This window comes from Pseudonaja textilis, chromosome 3 (genome assembly GCF_049901715.1).
Source record: "Pseudonaja textilis isolate UNSWEBS1 chromosome 3, rPseTex1.2, whole genome shotgun sequence".
In the NCBI taxonomy this organism is placed as follows: domain Eukaryota; kingdom Metazoa; phylum Chordata; class Lepidosauria; order Squamata; family Elapidae; genus Pseudonaja; species Pseudonaja textilis.
In genome coordinates this window covers 169,080,254-169,098,536 of record NC_141992.1, presented here as the reverse complement: position 1 = coordinate 169,098,536, position 18,283 = coordinate 169,080,254, and the positions used below count along the sequence as shown (strand labels likewise).

General features: G+C 34.9%; 1 long non-coding RNA gene across 1 annotated transcript in view; it reads right to left on the bottom strand.

Annotated features, from left to right (window-relative positions):
- Positions 1-18,283, bottom strand: part of LOC148126409 (uncharacterized) — a 148,854-nt gene that overhangs the window by 39,105 nt on the left and 91,466 nt on the right. Inside the window, exon 6 of the long non-coding RNA XR_015743244.1 lies at positions 10,745-10,862. This is a non-coding gene — a long non-coding RNA (uncharacterized LOC148126409). The remainder of the gene's footprint in view (positions 1-10,744; positions 10,863-18,283) is intronic.

Below are 18,283 nucleotides of genomic sequence, written 5' to 3'. Positions count from 1 at the left end.
TGAAGAAAACAATAGGTCATGTTCATAGTAAATTGTCACCTCTGCAGTAAATCCCAATCTGGTCTAAATATTTTGTCTTATTTGAGATGGCCTTTTATATAAAGAACACTATTTTGTTTTGTTATTGAGATAACAGGACATGTACAAGATATATGATTCAAATACTGAAATATAAAGATATCTTGATCATGAAATATAAATATGTAAAACCACGAAGGCGGCTTTGGAATTGGGTCACCAGTCACAATTCTCTTTCATTTTGTCATTACAATCTCAAGTATTTTACTTCAGAGGATACAATCTTATTGTTAAAAAAAATAACCAATGACAAAAATTATAATAATTGGAGTCCTGTTTTTCTTTTTCTTTTCCACAATGTTATCTGGTGTACTGATGTGATTTTGTTTCCCAAAACTTTCATTAAATTATATTTTCACTACTCTTTTTGTATGTGTCTATTCAAAGTAATAAGAAAGAGACTTTTTAGGCTGTATTACAATTCCCTTGTTTATCTTGGCAGAACAATTCCCAGGAAACTTTATCAGTAGCAAATTTGAACATATCCTGTTTTGATACAAATGAAAGAAGATCTTGACAGATGGTATAGAATTCCTTGGAGTATTCAGAATAAGATAAATGCAATTAAGATTAATATAACTCCATGGTTGATTTACATTTTGAGAGGTCCTTGCATGTTTATTTCATCACAGTGTTTTAAATGAATTGTGCAGGATTTTGAATATGTTTCTCTGGCAGGGGCATCTTGAGAGATTCTTATTATACAAATCACAATTATCTGTTATGAAAGATGAATTTAACTTCCCACAATTGCAGGCTCATCATTAGGGATTTAGTCTAGCTTTCATGACTGGCTAGAGCCTGGAACTTCAGAATTCTGCTCCTTTTCCAGCTCATTTTGAGATTTATCTAACTATAGAAATTATGGTAAATATTATTTGCACAGAAGATGGTTTCCATATTGTAATAATAGCACTTACTATGAGATAGCTAATATGGCATAATAATTTAGTTGCCAATGCTCACTAGCTGATGTACCTTAGTGGCTTGGCGGGAGTGGGGGGGGGGATGAGAGAAGAGAAGAGTATTATGTATGCCACCTTGAGATCCTCTATGAAAAGCCAGAATACTGAATGAATGCAAACAGATGAATAAGTTTAACATTAGTGGGTAGGAACTGGAACTTATAAATATTAGATCACATTCATTCTGAATAGTCTGTTTTAGAATGTTTGTAGAATTAAGAGCTATTGTGGTTTATCTTGGAGTGCTTCTTGACAACTTATGCAACTCGTTACTCAAATGATGGAACCTTGATGCTATATCTTCTTCTGAAGTTGCACCATAGTTTAGATATTTTTAGAGGGACCAATTGAGGCTCCAAAGCCAGTAGTATAAATTTTTATGAAATTGAAAGAAGTATGTGTGTGTGTGTGTGTGTGTGTATCAAACATACACACGCACACACGTCTACACTTTCTAACCTGGTATCTTAACCAATAGACTATACGTGGGCCAGGGAATTCTAGGAGTTGTTGTTCACATAAATTGCTGAAATTGAGAAACATTGATGAAGAAGGTGGTTTAAAATAATATGAAATTAGTTCCCATTGTTATTAAACTAAAGTTAATTGGTAAAAAGTGTTTTTGTTCAAACACAAAAGTGTGTGCAATCTGAAGGTCCTTCTAAACTCCTGCTTGCTTATCAACTTCTGGTTTATTAGAAGATGGAAGTCATGGCTAGGAAGGTCTTTGCAGGCCTTCATCTACTGTGCCAGCTACCCGTTTCTGGATTCGCTGGGCTTGCTTATACTCACTCATGCTTTTGTCACTTCCAGACTGGACTACTGCAATGTCTCTACTGCTAAAGATTAATGAGATATTTCAGCTGGTGTAGATTGTGGCAGTGCAGACAGTTATATGCAGTCCCAGGGCAGTGCATTTTACACCTCTTTCCATGGACTGTGTTGGTTGCCAGTTAGTTTCTGGGTCCAATTTGAAATGTTGGTTTTAATCTTTAAAGTCTTTAATAGCATTAGACTGGCGTATCTGAGGGTCATCTTTCCCTGGTTGTACCAACCACCTCATAATATCTTGCAAAGAAGACATGCTATCAGCTAGGGAGTTACATCTGGTGGGTTCAGGAAATGTGCTTTCTCTGCTGTGGCACCTGCCTTACAGAACGTGTTCCCCCTAAAATAAGATCGAAAATTAGCTCCATTCCTTTTCACTTTTTGTAAGTCCTCACGACCTGGTTATGCTGCCAGGCTTGGGGCTTTAAAATGATTGGAGATCTGTCCTGATGATTCTATTGCTGAGAGAGCCATTTTTAATTTTACCCTTGCCTAGGGTTAGTATTTTTGTTTTGATGTTGTTTACTCTGTGATTTTTTTATATTTTGACCAGTTTTATATTGGCTGTTTTATTTATTGTTGTACCCTGTTCTGAGTTCCCTTTGGAGAATGGAAGGCTATATCAATTTGATTAAATAAATAACTAAATGGCAATTTTCTTATTATAGGAATATAAGTCAAGAATTAAAACAATAATTCATATAGTTTCAGCTTGTCATACCATTGCCACATTATGAATTCAATGTTTCTTGGCTGTTTTCTAAGTTGGTGGTCAATGAATCTGATCATTTTTTATAAAATTCTTTTTACTATATAATTTCCTTTTTTATTGATGGTGGTTATTTTAATATTATAATGTTAAAATTACCATGAATGTATTTCCTACAAATTATATAAAGATAGATTTCAATCAGAATAGAGCTGGAAGACTTCCTAGAGTCCTGCTAGTCCAACCCTCTGCTCAAGCAGGAGATTCTATACAATTTGAGACAAGTGGGTGTACTCAGTCTCTTCTTAAAAACCTGCAATGATGAAGCACCCACAATTTCTGAAGGCAAGCTGGTCCACTGCTTAATTGTTCTCACTGTTAGCAAGTTTCTCTTTAATTCCAGGCTGCTTCTCTCCTTGATTAGTTTCTATCCATTGTTTCTTGTCTTGCTTTCTTGTGCTTTGGAAAATAAGTTGACCCCCTCTTCTTTATTGCAGTCCCTCAAATACTGGAATATTACTATCATGACACCCCAGTCTTTCTTTTCTCTAGACTAGCCCAGGAGTGGGATTCTACCAGTTCGCACCTATTTGCTAGAACCGGTTGTTAACATTCGAAGCAGTTTGGAGAACCGGTTTTTAGAAGAAATTACTGTCCTAATCCTGTAAGAAAGGCAGGAAGGAAACATTCTGGTGTTGCTTATAGAAACTGCCTCTCCATTAATCCTTATTACATTCTTGGCAGGACTAGACTTCCTGTCTCAGGAACTTCTCTGGAATTTTTTCCCCCTCCTTTGCTGGTACTTTGCTTGTATAGAGTGACCATTCAAAGTTACAATGGCACTGAGAAAAGTGACATGGCCATTTTTCACACTTACGACTGTTGCAGGATCCCCACAGTCATGAGAGGCCAGGCAAGGAGATGCATGCCTCGATATGAGTGATATTGAGGTGGCCACACCTAGCTAGTAACATGACAACCAAGCCATGTCAACCCAGTCACATGACCACCAAGCCATGTCCACCACCTAAGCCACACCCATAGAACCAGTTGTTAAAAATTTTGAATCCCACCCTTGGACTAGCTATATCAGTTCCTACATCCTTCTTCATATGTTTTAGTCTCCAGGCCTTTAATCATCATAGATAGACAGACAGACCGGCAGACAGACAGATAGATACAGGGGTGGGATTCTACCACTTCTGACCAGTTCTATAGAACCCCTTGTTAACTTTCTAAGCAGTTTGGAGAACCGGTAGTTAGAAGAAATCTCCTTTTGTTTTTTTCCACCCTTATTACATTCTTAGCAGTATGCCTAGACTTACTGTCTCCGAAGGAGCATATTTTTTATTGATACTTAAAGGGGAAGGGTTGTTTTAAACTTTTTACACCGCTGTTGGGAAGAAATACTGCCCTGGAAATACTACTTCTTGGCTAGCTAGAAAGATTGACATTCAAATATGAGTTTACATACCCTTTCTGAATTTTGGTCTAAAACTGGTTTTTTGTGAAGTTTAATTTTGTGCTCGGTGACATTTAATCTTGTGTTTATTGACGGGATAATTTTCCCTATTCAGCTTTGTTTGGAAGGAAAAAGATTAATCGCTGTTCCTGAAAAGAAACTGGTTTGAGAAATCTGGCTAGTTCCTGTGTCTATTTATTCTGGTAATTGGCTTAACAAGCAACAGCTACTGTTGTGATTTAATTATTTGTATTTTGTTTGAATTTTTTCCTGCCTCATGGTGTCTTTTTCTATCTGGGGAGGGGGTCTTCCTTCACTGCTTTCGTGGTATCTGGCACTGTCCTTTTGGGGTGTACTTCCAAGAGGCAGGATGCAAGCTTGGCACTAATTTTTTTACTGCCTTTCTGGGGGGCATGCGGCCCTTTTCTTAAACTTGGATGATTTCCTTACATTATCTTGTAAGATGAGTGAAACCAGCTGATATCTTTAAGTGATGCAAATGGATCTAAGGATTGCTGCTCCTGGGCGTGCTCTTTCTGGAAAGCTTAAATGACGTCTCTGCTAAAGGGTTTCACTTTATAAGCAAGAGTTGGCCGCTGATAGTTATTGTATTTTAACTATTTTAATTCCTCAAGGTGCTCTGGCACCCTGCCTGATTTGTAACTCCGACTTGCAGGTATTTTTAATCTAATGTTGGTATTTAGGACAGCTTTTTGCAAGCACAGAAACTTTTTGTATTTTTGTACAGGTAATCCTTGACTTACAACAGTTCATTTAGTGACCATTTACAATGGCACTGAAAAAAGTGACTTATGACCGTTTTTCACACTTATGACCATTGCAGCATCCCCACTGTCATGAGAGGCCATGCGAGGAGAAGCATCCCTTGACATGATGTCAAGTTGACCAGTCACATGAACACCAAGTCACACCCACCAACTAAGCCATGCCCACAGAACCAGTTGTTAAAAAATTTGAATCCCACCCCTGGATGGATAGATAGATAGATAGATAGATAGATAATAGACAGACGGATGCTGCATAAGAATTCTTGCTGAATAAAATATTTTTCAATCTTATAATCTAGCTGAATTATCTAAAGGCTTCATGTAATACAGGACAATGCTATGAGTATTAGCAATGACAGAAAAAGTAGTTGCAGTGATAAGGGAATAATGAAGAATATATACATTTTTTATTCTGACGTTTCCTTATACTGCAAAGTATATATTTAGCCTCATTAACCTGAAACAGTAATAGCAGATCAAAGAATGGTTAATTGACAATTCTGGAAGATGCTCAATATGGCCTCAAAAGAATGGATATGTCTGGGATCTACAAACTGAAACAATGGGATACCAGTGTGCCCAAGAAAACCTCTTTTGATGCCATCCTTACCTTATCCAATTTTAAATTGTTTAGAAAGACAAATTTCAAAATATGACCTCTATGTTATTTTAGAAAATAAAATGGTATATTCTAACAATTGAATGCTTTACTTTTCTTGAATATTCATAACATATTTTCAAACGATGGTTCAAACCATCAACCTTTATTCCAAATTAAGATATAAATCTTATAAAAGCAGATAATTGAGGTATCTGTTTCCATATGGGCTGGGTTTAGATTTTCTGCTCATGGTTACATAATTGTTCAGAGCAATCCAATTCCAAAAGATTCCAAAAGATTTTCATCAGGATAAAATGCAAGGGCATCAGAACAGGCATTCTTAATTCAGTGAAAAAAGGATGGTTCATGAATACAGCAGAAGGGACAAAAGCAAAACATTAATGTCACAAGACATAGCTGCAATTCTATTCTTGTTTGACTATTTAAAATATTTTCTCGAAATAAACTTTGCTATGTGTCTTCACGTGCATGTCCGTATCTAGCTGAAATCTCTTAATTTGGATGAAATATCTATTATTTGAAGCAAATTTCCACATGACAATATGATAATAATAATAACGGTCATGTCGATCATAAAGGAGATGTGCCAACATAAATGTTCTGTGATCAGTTAAATAAGCCATCTTCGCCTGGCTCCTGTTGATTTTGCATCCTGGCATGGGTCCCACAGTAACACATGTAACTTCATTAAAATGCCACTTTTCATTTGAATGCCTTGCTTTATAAGCTAGATAGCAAAACTGGCATTCAAAGAATGAAACATTAATTAGCACTTCATAAATTGGCATGTCTTACTTCTATGCTGTTCAGTGTGGTGCTGTATCGCTTTTATGTAGTTAAGAAAGTTAAGTCAATGTGTACACATTTAACATGCACAATTTTTATCAATGTTAGTTGATATTGAACAGTATTTTTTTTTTTTAGATCGATTCCTTCTCGTACACACACAAGCATTGTACTTCTTCCTGAGATGTGAGACCTTATGAATTCAGGTCAATGTCTGTAAAGGTGCATTAGAAGTGCATTAGACTCTACCACATGCTCTAAATATATGTAATTGTCAGTATAGGCACTATTCATAGACAAAGGAATATGATAGAAACCACTCAAAACATTAAGATATGGAACTGAGATCACAGGGCAGAAGCATATAGGCCATGGAAATGGAGTTTATTAAAAAAAATTATATGGCTGCCCAACTCACACATGGTGATAATGGACAGGTGACAGCATTAAAAAGTCCAGGACATGAAACAACAACCCTACCACCAGTGCCATGGTGCCAACAGGTACAATCACAGCAGCTTACTTAATCAGCTCTCTGTCACCTTGGTTAACATGTTGGTTAAGGTTTCATGAAAATACTCAAAGAAGCCTGTCCTTCAGGTACATTGTTGATCTCTCATTCTGCTTTCCAATGGAAGTTCCCCCACAATCCAAAAAACTAATTACCAGTCACAAAATAACATTTGTGTGGTTTGAAATACTCATAGAGGGGATTATCCCTCCCATCTCCAGTTTCTCCTATCACAGAAATTGCAGAGGCTGCAAGAAAATAAATGTAGTACATTGTTTGTTGTAGAAACAGCTCAAATTTTCCCTATGCTGCATGATGAAGGCTATGGCAGGGAAGCGAAGCAGTAGGCAGACAGGCCCAATAGGATATAAGTAACTAGTTTCTGATTCATGCTTTAGTTTTCTTAATGTTCCTTTTTTAATGAAATATGAACAAATAGCAATTCTGCTTCTTTTTTCAGGAAAGCTACATCTGGCTTTCTGTGGATCTTTCCTTGTCTTTAAATATGACCCAGATGAAGGATATGCAGCAGTCTAGTCTTTAAAGCCAATATTATCGCTACTCTTATTTTGTTTAAACATGTCCATGACACGTTATGTAAAAAACAGCCAACAAATCTTACATTAGTTATTTGCTGGTTTTAGAAATCAATCTCAGAAGCTATGTAACTATTCACAGTAACCCTGGTGAGATCAAACCAAATAAAGGCTCACAATGGCATTCCTTTAACTTGACATTATTATCTCTCCATTTGCTAAATGTTTTTAAACCCATATTTTTCAGAATCTGAACTACAGAGCAGTTCTTTGTTACCTACCTGATGATTCACAGAAAGAAAGACAGAGAGAGAAAGAGAGAGAGAGAGAGAGAGAGAGAGAGAGGGAGAGGGAGAGGGAGAGGGAGAAAGAAAGAAAGAAAGAAAGAAAGAAAGAAAGAAAGAAAGAAAGAAAGAAAGAAAGAAAGAAAGAAAGAAAGATGCAGCATTTTGACACAAAATAAAAGAATAAAGACGGACACAACACCGCACATCAATATTTCTGCCATGTTTTTCCATTATAAAGGCTACCAACATCATAGTTTCCAGAACTGATAAGAAAATGGGAAGCTGCTTTTAATATGCATAATGTTTTAGATTTGATTCCAAATACACTATTACTTTGAAACATCTTATTATAAATGTAGAACATTTGGTTTAAATGTAACATAGACTGTTTTGATTATTTGGGACATGCTGTGAACTCAAAGCATAAATACTATGCTGTGTGCATCTTTGTAATTTTGTGAATTTATGTTTGCCAATTCCTGTTTAAATTAATTGCAGAAATTTCTTTCTATGATTAATATAAGAATGAATGTGTATGAATATGTGTATTTGTGTGTGTGTATCTACCAGAAAAGAAAGGGAAGAGAGAAACTAGAGAGAAATGAAAAGATATTGAACCATGGAGGAAAAAAGAAATGTTCTACAGGTAGTACTTGACTTATGACCACAATTGAGGCAAAGATTTCTGTTGCTAAGTGAGACATTTATTAAGTGAGTTTTGCCCCATTTTACAACCCTTCTTGCCACAGTTGTTAATTTAATCACTGTAGTTGTTAATAACAAGTATTAAGTGAACTTGGTTTCCCCATTGTCTTTGCATGTCAGAAAGTTACAAAAGGTGATCACATGGCCCTGGGACACTACAACAGTCATCAATCTTAGTCAGTTGTCAAGGGTCTGAATTTTGAACATGTGATAATGGGGCTGCTGCAATGGTTGTACATGTGAGAAACAGTCATAAGTCCCTTTTTCCAGTGCTGATGTCACTTTGAACTGTCACTAAATGAACAGTAAACTGAGGAGTCCCTGTCTTTCAAATCGTATAAAAAGGGTCAACATTCACCAGGCAAGCAGCATCTTCTTAATAATCCAGCAATTAAAGGCATTCAGGCTTTTCAGCCACCAAGATTTCAGCCATTTCTATCTGCCCTTCTCAGAGGACATGACTTTCCTTGGAGAAGGGGTTTCTCTTTCTTATGAAGAGTTCTAGATCTAACTGAATTTTACCATGCAAAGTATGTATTATAACTCTGAGTTATAGTTTCTTACCCAAAGGAGAATTTCTTGGCATACATACATTAAGAAATATTTTAAATAATACACATATTAAGCATGTACAGCATGTTATCTTAGTTTTGGGAACTGACAAAAACTACATTGGACTTAATTTAATTTAAAATTAACTAAATACATTTAAATATAATATTTGTCCAGATTATTATTCAGTAATAAAACTATTAGGGATTACATGCAGTCTCAAAGCCTCAGTTTGCATAACTCTGAACTAATTCATCTTATGTTTATGTATTCACATTTCCTACATATCTATAATCAATCTGCATAAGTATGATTGTACTTCTAAACTGATCTGCTAATTGTAATTTTAATTCTAAACCTATTTTACCAGGGAGTAAACATCCCTGAACTGAGTGGGACATTATTTTCAATTCAAGTTGCTTAGATTATGCCACATGAGTATGCAAAATAAATAATTCTTAGTTTATATGTTTACATCCATGGTAATATCTTACAATGATATGACTCCTGCAAATCTCATACAATAAATGCCATAATGGGAAAAATTGAAGCAAATGCAAAATGGAACTTTATCTATATTTGTTTCTTCTATTCATATAATAAGGAGAAGCCACTTGAATATTGGATCCATAAATTGTACCTATATATCTATCTATAATTCAGTTAAACACTGATCTAAAGTAACAAAGTAACATTATTCTACTACAAGGATTCACTTACTACAAGAATGTAAAAAATAGATTCTAAAACCATACAATTTTTAAAATAAGCTATTAGAACTAAGTATTTCAGCATCTATTCATAAATTCTAGATATAGAAGTAATAGCAAATTGACTATGTAGTTAATATAATTTTATATAGAAAAAAACCTGTGTTTTGAAATAAATGCATGCATATATTTTTGAATAAATGTAGTAGGTTTTTTTTTTTTATAAAAAAGCAAAGGAACAAATTCTGCCTGTCCTTAAGTTACAATCTCAGACAGGAGTTGTCTATGATGCACTTGCTGGGTTCTATTTAGTAAAAAGTTTATAAAGAAGTGCATTAAGACTGTTTTAGAACTAGTAAGAAAAAGAAAGCAAATAATTGTTGATCTTCCATATAAAATTAAGCTATTGATAACAAATTTATTAAGATACTTATAATGTGTGAACACATTCTTTCATAGACAGAAAATGGTAAAAATGTCATTTAGACAGTTTCTCTTTTCACAAACATGGAATTAGCTTAAAATGCTGTTTGATGTACGGAGTTAACAGAAACCAACTCAGATGAGAGAAGGTGCATCCTTAGAGAATACAATATCAACAAATGTGGCATAAGATTATCTTCCTGTGCTATTTTATGACCAATGCCACTATGGTTATTTTTTATGAATATTTCATAAGATGAAATGATAATTTGATCACCAAAATTACTGTCAAAATTGGATGAGGTGCAGAAGAAATTGCATACTGAGCAGTGATTTGGGCACTTGGTGGGGAATTCATCTGATCATTCTAACATGTGACTAGTGTAATATATATTCATAGTTCCTGAGGATATAAGCTATTGGAAGATCACATGGATGGGAAGGAGATTCTGTTTGTCTGCGAACAAAACAAGATTAATCTACAGTTTGATTGCATCATTGCAGAAATGCAGGAAACATGTCTCCTTCAAACAAAACTCCAAGCATGATCCACAGAATGAGAACCAGATAGCAGAAATGAGTTTGTTTTTGCAGGCCAGAACTGGCCAGCTTGCTTTCTTCCCAGTATGATACACATGCAACACTTAACAGATTAAAACAAATGTTAGTAAATCATTCCAAACAGCTTGCTTTTCTGAAGTGCAAAGAAACCCAAGGCAGTAGCATACACATCCTAAAAGTCTACAGTTTGAAAGCCTGAGATACACAGTCATGTTACTTACAAGGCTGAAGTGGTGACATCATGCAGGTGCCTTTGCCTTTTCCAAAGCAGCTCATTCTTCCTCAAGGAAAAGCATCATGTGACCGAAAAATTTGAGTTTAGATATATAAAGACCCTTCCTTGGTTGAAAAGATGGAAAGAAGAAAAGATCATCCTGCTACTTTATGGAAAATTATATATACACAGAACTATGAACAGCGTGTATTATCTATGGATTCATAAAAATAGAGAAAATGATCACAAAGAAATTTGGTATTGCTGTGTGTGATATATGACAGTATATTCTAATTCCAATCAGGAATGAATGAGCTCCTGAGAAGATTTAGATGTAAGGATACCTTATGCAGCCTGAAAGGTTTCATTTTTGCCATTTTCTAAACACAGAAAAATGCATCCCTCCAATTCAGAATATTGAATGTCTTATGGAAAGTGAAAGGTCATTTGTAACTGTCCAAAGGATTGATGGAGTTGAGATACCTCCTTGACCTTCACCCTGCACTCATAAAGAATGGTCTCAGATGACAGAGCATCAGGCAAATTTTCAGAAAATGTCTTTTCTTATTTTTATACTGTGTAGTGGACTTGATACCTGATATTTTTCATAATTGTATGTCAGGATTTAATTATTGTATGGCTTCCCTCATTAAAAGTACCCTGCCAAGTAATACTGTTAAGCTACAATTGTCAACTATTTCTTTTTTTATTTCTTGATACTGTATTCCATCTTAGTGTTCTGGAATAATTGCTTGGATACCCACAAAAGCTACATCAAGGTCAAATCTTACAAACACAGAAAATTCTTTTCCAATTAATTACTCTCTGTTAAGAATACATTTTTTACAAATTAGTGAGATGCTTCAAAAATCTGTAGCGTAATTGTCAAGTGGAACAACTAGAAAGGTCTTCAGTTGAGATGTTAAAAAAACGTTAAACTTTCACAAGGCTTGTGAGAACCAAGCAGTGTATTGTATATTGATCGTTGTCCCATTTTTCAATTATGTAACACTTCAGTGGAAAGAAATGCAATACATATTGCCAACCATATAAGTTGAAAGTAAGGAAAAATTACTCTCCGAAAATTCCTCCTGTCACAAACCCACTTCTTTCTCTTGGTGTAGCAAAACTGTAACAGATAATTGCAGTACTTGGTTTTAAACAAAAATTCTTAATGCATAACAGACAAAGGTAAACATCCAAATGGTAATAGTACATCCAATAAATACAACTCAACGGGCAAAATTCAAACTAATTTCCATTAAGAATTACCTCTTTTCCACAAACACATCATTTACTCTTTTTTTTAACAGAGCAGATTCTATTATTGCAGGAAGAAAGATCAGAAGCCCCTTTCCTCATTTAAAAACAGAGCTGTGACTTCTTTTAGATCTCAGAGTAAGTTGTAAAACCTTCAACTCTCTAAGAATGAAGAACCAATGTTGGAAAAGAGGGGGAAAAAAGGCATCCTGGGGAGCATAAGATGCACAAACAAGTGGAGAAAGTGGATTCACGTGATCCTAATATTTTTCATTCCTCAGTCATGCCCTTGATTCACAAAAACCTTTAGATCCGTCAGGGATGTCCAGAGAGTAAGATGAAAAGTAAAAGAAAGTTAAGATGACAGTTATGAAAATGCAATCAAAGCTCCATCCATTTTCATGAATATACATGTGACTTTCCTTGAGCAAATGCAACAGTCTTCTTTATAATTGTTGATGAGGATGTTATGTCCCTTCCGCCAAATAAAGATGCGATAGAGCAAAAAAAAAAAGTGCTCCTTATACCCTTCTGTCTTATTGAAACTAATTGAGATGTTTTCCAACTCTCCCAAGTTGACATTCAAGTGTAGCAGACTTTTCCCCACCTCAGCAACTCTCTTCTCTCCTGGGGCTCTTGGACTTTGCTCTGCTGAAGTATCCAATCAGCCTCACACTCTTTCCTGCCTTTTCTTGATGTCTGTGATAATCTAGGTTGAAGCTTGGCACAAGTTTCTTCATATTGGTGAAAGTTTGCAATTTGAAAATTCATAAGTAATATCTGTATAAATAAGATCTTGGAAATCAGGGCTACTACTGTCTCTGTTAAAGACACATTTCTTTGTCTGCGAAGTACCCAATCACCCGCTGGAGGTGGCCTGTGAGAAAGTAAAGCACTCCAGCCTGAAGCACCATTAGAAACAGCTCTAGTTTCAAACTGCAGCAGGAAAACAGACAGAGTGATTGAATTTGTGGTGGAAGGGATGTGGAGAAAAGTAAATGTCATAATTACTGTCCTCCAAAAGTGGTTACTACTTCATTTTGACAATAGGACACTAAAATGGATATGCCCCAAGTCCAACTTCAGATGTTAGGCAAAGACCTAGCTCTCTGGAAAAGGCTGTAATGCTGGGAAAGGTTAAACGGGGAGAGGATGATCAGGACTGTTGGAAGTCCTGAAAGGCCAGGTTATGAGTAGGTTGTTATTTAGAAAAATCTAGCTATCTGCTTGATGAGGGTCAACAATGTTTTGATGGCATATATTCAATCAATCTTGTATGCAGAACATTTTTTATTTGGTGTGTGCCTTTGAGCCAGTCTTGATTCCTGGTAACTGCATTGCCAAGTCCCTGCAGTTTTGTTGCCAAGATTTTCAGAAGAGGTTTGCCGCTAGGTTCTAGGGACTAAGAGAAGTGACCATAGCAAGATCACCCAGCTGTCTTTGTGCCAAAAGTGGAAGTAGAACTGTTGGTCTCCCCTTATCTGATGCCTTAACCGCTACCTCAAACTGCTGCTCTGCTCAGAATAATACATAAGCTTTGTAGTAATTTCTATATCAGATTAAATGTGTAAGTTATGTCCGTTTCCTCAAACATTCTTAAAAAAATAACATAAAATAATTTTATCCTTAACCAAAAGTCAACAGGGTAGAATACAAAGATTATCTGAATCCTTTTTGTAAGAGTTAAAATTGGATGTAAAAATATGAACCAATAACCCATTTATTATTGAAACCAGTTACTGTTATGCCATCATTCTGTTGATTCCATTAATATCAGCCTTTAGGAAAAACAAAACAACAACAAAAAAGTGGAATCCAATACTGAATATAGTGCTTTGCTGTGCATTACAGTGGGTGAGTGGATTTGATTGCAGGGTTTTAATGTATAGTTTTTTCAGTAATGGTGGGCAAGTGTTTTGATTTAAAGAATACTTGAAATGTTTTGCCACTGGCAATGACATCAGTTAATAACTTTCACACACAGGAATAAACTCCTGAAAGGTCTGAATGCTATCAAATTTATGATTTTTAGCACTGATGTTAGAAATGCTTGTGCATGTATATAATCAAAGTTGATTTTATTTCTTCTGTTTGTGATTGATACAAACACACACACACACACACACACACACACACACACACACACACACATACATACATATATACACATACATATCAACAGGCATGCCAACCCGACGCCACAACTATTTTAAGGACAGTTTCAGTAGGTTCCGTTATCAAACAGAGACACAATTCCCCATTACATGCATTGACAGCAACAAAATTGAACTTTCCTATATAGCAGATGTTACCAATGCTTGTACACTTTCTTTTTCCAAATGTATCTTCAGCCATTGATAATAGGAAGTTTCCATAATGTTAAAGCCAACAAGATTCACCTGCTCCCCATCCAATTGAAAGTCAAAGGACATAGACCTTCAGACTCGTTCCATGCTTTTTTCTTAGCAGTCCCAGTCATAAAAGGCAGATTATCACATGGTTATACTTCAGCCATACAGATTGATTTAAGATACTGATAAAAATGTGGTATATAGTATTCTAAAAACTAATAAAGAATTAACTCTAGTTGATTTTCATTTACTAAAAGTCTCCAAGTTGGTCACTACTAATATAAACCATAAGGTCTGCTGTACAGATTACAGTAGACCAAATTAGTGGACTATTGAAATTAGCAAAGCAGACTGCATTGTTTGATACTATTTAAGGCAATATTGATATTTGTTTAAAAATATGAAATATAATACCAGTACAGTTGGCAAACTTTGGAATAAACCCCCTTTCTATATTGCTTTTTTATTTGGAGAGTGGATCATCTACAAATTATAACAGTATGAGGGCAAAGAACGCAACTTTGCTTTGGTTTCAGGTAGGCCAGTAGTAGATAAGAGTCTTTTCAACTCTTCAAACAAGGCAGCAGCATCTGAATAGAGACAATTCTGAGAATTGCAAAGTCTCATGTGAAAGCATTCTTAGGTGAATAAAAATAAATAAATAAAACAAATTCCATTGTAATTGTCTGATTTATTGAATACTGGCACAAATTGGAATTGTCTATGCCAAATGCCCCTTTATTGATTTTAGGATACCAATCTTACCATACTGGCTTTGTAACAAGATCAATAGTACTGAATCCAGTTAGCGCTACTACTAATTCTAGTACTAATAATTATTCCTCCTCCTCCTCCTCCTCCTCCTCCTCCTCCTCCTCCTCCTCCTCCTCCTCCTCCTCCTCCTCCTTCTCTTCATCCTCCTCCTCTTTTTCTTCTTCTGATTAATGATAAACTAACATTTAACATTTAATGTTTATTTGTTCTCTTTCTGAATTTTAGATACCTATAAATGCTCACTATTCATATGGACCTATACATTCATATTTAATATTTATAACAATGTTTTACTGCTGATATATAGATGAACAAACATATGATAAAACTAAAAATATATATATATTCATTCTACAGTTTTTCCAATCAGTTTTTCCAATCCATGACTCTTACTAGATGCCTATTATAAAGCTTCACATGACATTTGGCATATGTCACCCTTTGAAGGTTACTATTTTGGCAATTTTCACTCTGTTCTGCAAAATTAAGGGGCGGGAGTTCTAGCAATTTTTAATGTCTAATAGTCATGAAGAAGGGATATTTTTTATTGTAATTTGATTGTTGTAAGCTGCTCAGGGTGGCTGACAGTTGCACAGCATACAAGTTTAATAAATTATTATTTGGACATTTGAGTTTCTGGATGAAGATTTAGATTTAAATCCAGACTCAAAAGTGGACTGTTTTTCAGATTGTAAAATCACAGTGCAAATTCCTACTGTGCAATTCTGTGTAGCGAAATGAGGATCCAGGTAAAATCTAGACAAATAAGAATAGATGGACCTTTTGTGGATCTTCACAATGAATTTATTCCTATATGATTGATCTTATAGAACAGGCTATCCAGTCACTGATTAAGTCCATCTTTAAAAACAAGTATCCTTCCAATAGAAAAGGACATTCAGTTAACAAAAAATTAGAGGAAGATTAATACTTTTTGGTTCTTAACACTCACAAGTAGCAATACCCTACATTTTTATCATTAGCTAATATCTGTTCATGATGGAAAGACACATGCTGCACTTTAAATCAGATCATCACTAAATGGGTTCTTTCTTATGATTTCGTGCAAACTGTCTTAGCCTATCAACAATTTTGTCTCTAGACAAATCTAGAAAGAGAGAAAAATTAATGGGTTCTGTTTCCCATTTGATCCCATTTTGCTTTGGAAATCATCTAATTTCCAAATCTCCATAATAACTGAGCTGAGGGCTAGACCAAGACCTTTTAGCAGTTATATCATGAATTATAATATCAGTTATATTATAAATGACCAGGCAGGGAAAATACAGAGTGAAAGAGATTCCTATCATGAAGGATAGGGATAGTTTCATCATAACAACATATGCCCAAGCATCATTTAAAAAAAAAATGCAAAGCCACCCTGATAATTAGATATAAGCCTTTTTTCACATAGAGAAGAAAACTTGACAACAAAACAGATTTTCTTTTATTCATTTATTAGATATCTTATTAGCTGCAAAATTCACTGCAATATCTGATTCAGATGGCTACTTCAATCCTTCTTCCTAAGATCCAGTATGCATATAATAGTCTATTTGCACATAGTGTATGCAAAACAGAAGCACTAATTGCGTGAATTTTTTTTAAAATTATATAAAAATATTTTTTAAACATATTTATAGCTTTTGTTTGCCAAAGAATAAATATGATTTACAAACTGCTTTACAAATGAGGATATGATGCATTAATAAAACTAAAAATGAGTAAATACAATTCAGCTCACATTAAACTGTGTGTAGCTGAATATAACATTCCATGGAAAGAGAAATGACTTCTTTGGGGATAGTAAAGCAGTAATTCTGTATTCTCTGACTTAGGAGTAAGTCCTCATGACTTCTATCAGATTAACTTTTCACTAAACTTGTACAGGCTTGTATTGTAGGCTAACTTTCATGTGAACCGCTCTCTATATTTGATATTGTGTTAAGTAAAATAGTCAAGCTCTACAACACAAATATTTTGACTTGAATGAGTTAATGTTCTCATAGCTTTTCTAACCCGTTGTCTTTTTCTTAAACAGGTACACGACTCTTGGTAAACTTTCTCTGCTTTCAAAGGCAAACATAACTAATAATTTCTGTAAAGGTCTTGAGCCCTCGGAACATCTGTTTTTAGTTTACTATAAAAACTGTGTCTCTGATCTCATGTGTTGAACTACTGTATGTTTGCCACTGTCTATTTCCTGTGAAAAAATACACTGAACAATAATAGCTTTTGTTCCTAACCTTCCAGCCACAAAAGCAGCTGAACAAATATCTTTCCTGCTTTCATTTGGAATAATTTATGCCATGTATGTGTTTGCCCAGGGTCATTTGGCTTATTGGATGTTTCATCATTTAAAAATTAAATCTTCGGACTAAGAACTACTGAAACCTTCAGTCTAATAGGTTCCTCATGCTAATAGCCAGTCTATTAATATAAGTTCTTTCTAAGTACTACTTCCCATTACATTTAACAATGAATTAGAATTATAGAGAAAGTACAATGCTCATTACAATGGTAACAATTATATGTGTGAGAGGCTGTATATATTTCTCCACACAACACCTCCTCCTTCTAGTTATAGTTTCCACGAAAATTCCTTCTCTTTTTTTATGCGTATTTATATAAACAATTTTGTTTTCTCAAAGCTATAAGAAAACTTGCACAAGAATGCTTTGAATTTTACATAAGTTTCAAAGAGAAAATTATTTTTATGTGTCTTTAATATATTAAAAATAGAAATATATACCCTTTCTTTAAAAAAACCTACAAATCATCATAAATCATACAAATCATCATAATAAAAACTGATACAAAATCACTATTATAAGATGTATCCATATATTTTTGTTAGAAATAAATTGCACTGAGTTCATTGAGCTTACTCCCAGGAAAGTCCATTTGGAATTACAGCTTTTTATAGACCAGATTAATAGACCAGAGAAATTAATGGAACTGTATGCATTGGAAGACCACACCATTACATACAAATAAATAATTTAACAGCTCAATCTAATACAGGCTCATTAATTTAGTCTGTTGACCTAGTGTGTCCGGGGAAGGTGGGGACTAATAATAAGGGTTCTCCCCCCCTTGCTTCATCTTTCTGACGGTGACTTAATTCAATGCATTTGGACCAGATGTGCATAACCTGAAGC